General features: G+C 40.9%; 1 protein-coding gene across 1 annotated transcript in view; it reads left to right on the top strand.

Moving 5' to 3' along the window:
• LOC118407280 overlaps nt 1-3055 on the top strand; it is a 42272-nt gene that overhangs the window by 23033 nt on the left and 16184 nt on the right. The window lies entirely within an intron of this gene.

Genomic DNA, 3055 nt, shown 5'->3' with positions numbered 1-3055 from the left:
CCACTTGGTACTTTTAGAAATGGGTGAACAAAGTATGTTCATCATTTTTCATGTTGCCATGGCAGCGAAATTCTGACAGACATGTCTATTACTAATTATTATTATTATTAAGTTTTCTAATTTTGTATTAAATATTTAAGTTTTAAGGTTTTCTTAGCAGATATCAGTTGTTTATCACATCTTATGAAATTCAACGTAAATTTCATAACTCAATATTCATAATTTATGCTAATTTAATGACGTCATCAGGCAAAATCCAAGATGGCGGCCGAGATTACCTAAATGACGTCATAATGTCGTCATATAACATGATATTGGCACAAAAACTGTTACAATAAGTTTGACTTACATGTACATCATTCTCTGAAAATTTCGTGATCCTACGATAAGTAGTTCAGGTGTGGGTCGCAAAAGTTTGTTTAAAAAACTGCTGGGGTCAGTTTTGACCCCACTGGACCATACATAAACTTTCTAAGATAATTTAATCAATAATGAGCCAATCGCGTTAAAAACGTATAAGAAGTTATAGGACATATATACAAACAAACTCATGGGAGGAAATTTGTTTTCGACCAGAAATGCCATAATGGCACACATCGATATACGCCTGGGGTCAGTTTTGACCCCATACGGTGGTTTGAGGGTTAAATAGATGAATGATGGAATAAATACATTTTGGCCGCCTATCGGTTTCCTTTCAAATTGCAGTTTGACGTCAAGTTGAACGTGTACATGAAACAATATACACTGGCGAACATTTGGGTTCTTAAAATATTTAATATTATTTTTTCATTCGTGTTATTTTCCTTTACTGAGAAAAGGCTCATACTGTATCTAAGCCCACGCTTTAGATTAAAGAGATGATTATATATACCAATATACAGTTTTCACACCTGCTGCAGACTGCAGTCCCGTCCTGCCCGCTAGGAGTGCTACCGGCAGGTAGAAGCTGGTGTTCCTCTCGATGACGTCACCTACAGCTGGCAGTTGCCATGGCAAACAGTCTGGCAAAAATGGCAGAAATAGAGAATCGATTACGGCAGGCCCTGGAAGACTTAGTTGTTTAGGCTTAGAAGTGACTTAATTTTGAATCGTAAAGGGAATGGAAAATAGTTATTCAAGAAACTGAAAAATTTGGGGAACGGTCAGACGTTTAAACGGGGTGAATAAAGTATCCAAGTAAGTTTTAGGTAGCATCCGTTGTCTTTCATCATCCTACGGGACCAACTTTGGAACCGGGCCAAACCAACCTTCCCATCCTGTCAGACTATCGGGATACATTAAAATATATGCCTCACATTCTGTCACCGTGATATTCAAATAAATACGAACACCCCGACACAAACATACACCCGGGTAAAGCGAACCTTCCCATCCTGCCAGTCTTTGGTTACACCATGTTCTACCTTACATCCTGTCACTCTACAATACAGTGTATTCAAATTACTACGTATTCAAAGTGCTACGTATTCAAATTGCTACGAACACACACATACGCACAAACAACCTTTATTTTTCATATAAGTTCACAGTATATATCATATCATATCATATCATATCATATCATATCATGGTAATGTACATAGTGCATATTATGTATGCTTTTAAGTAAAAGCGGTTCAGTTACCTCTGCTGGTGCATGGTGTGGGCCTTCCCGGGCCGTCAGGTGAGACTGTCTGTCAAAACAAGACGAGAAAATGAAAATAAGTTAACAGTTGCACAGAAAGTGAAAATAGGTACAAAGTTTCACAGTCGCTCACTGCATACCTGGAGTGATATTCAGTGACCCGGAAACGTGGCCGTGTTTGCTGTGTTTGTCCCAAACCGCACTTTAACCATTACGGTTAACCGCAGGACCGTGTGTTTGTTTTCGTCAATAACGTCACCTATTTACACGCGAACAATGCCCACGACGTTTCCGAGTGTAACATTTTCTCACACTTAAACCACTTCCCTGCTTACAATAGAGTCTTCTCAGGGGATTTCTATAACTCGAATATCTGGTGACACGCAAACTGATTAAACACGGCACCTTTTACCCACGAGATAGCCTTGAGCTTAATTAAATGTACTCCCAATTATTTCTTTCACTTTTGCATTCATAAATCACGATGCTAATAAGCTTACGTCACCTTTCGCTTTTGTTACTTTCAGCGCCTAAGGCAACAGTCTGAGCTCACTACACAAACTGAGCCCACCACTTCAACTGTTATATTGTTGCAGGGTTCTCTACTTTATGCACAAATACACGAAAATGCACTGCATGAAAACGAAAGCTTTCTTCCCCCAGTACACACACCGTGTATTAAACGTCTATATGTCCGAACAGAACAGCGACCATTACGTACTTTCACTTTCACTCTCAGTAGGACATATAACCGGATCAGCAACATGGCTCTAGCTTCCACTATCTGTGTACAGCAGGATCTCAAAGCACGTAGATTTAAGCTCGCCAATCTGTTATTGTTGTTCTCTCTATGCCGCGATGGGTTGACATGAAGGATGAAGCTAAACAGCTGTGTCAGTTGTACTTGACAGTTACTGACATATTGGTGTTAGTGCCACACTTACACCTCTGTAGCTAATATTAGCTCTCCTGTTGTGAACAGTAACAATTGTATATTACAGATTTTCGTCAAACCACGGTGATTGTTTTTTTTTTCGTACTGCCTCCTTACCTGTGTTGAAGTTGAACTTCCGGGCCCGTTTCCGTGTGCGAAGGCCTGTCTCTCCTGCAGTGTGAGAGTCAGGCTAACCAGTGACGCAGCCACGCTAGTCAGCCACAACAACAGCAGCACGCCGTAACAGCAGTACAGCCTCAGCGGGCGCTTTCTCTCGGGGTAAAACTTGTTACTTTCAACGTCATGCATGCTGGATTCACATGTCTAACCCAGAAATCATCTTCGCTAGTATAGACTAAAGGAATTCAGGCACAGCTGGTTTTAAGTACTGCACTATCGGCGACTTGTCCTGTGAAACTGGCGCGAAATTGGAGTGCTGACGTATGTCGAGTGGCGCCCACGCAGTCAGTTTCGATCAACGGTCAGACAGGTTT

This window comes from Branchiostoma floridae, unplaced genomic scaffold (assembly GCF_000003815.2).
Source record: "Branchiostoma floridae strain S238N-H82 unplaced genomic scaffold, Bfl_VNyyK Sc7u5tJ_1152, whole genome shotgun sequence".
NCBI lineage: Eukaryota > Metazoa > Chordata > Leptocardii > Amphioxiformes > Branchiostomatidae > Branchiostoma > Branchiostoma floridae.
The sequence above is the reverse complement of the archived record's forward strand: the minus strand, read 5'-3'. Positions and strand labels throughout refer to the sequence as shown.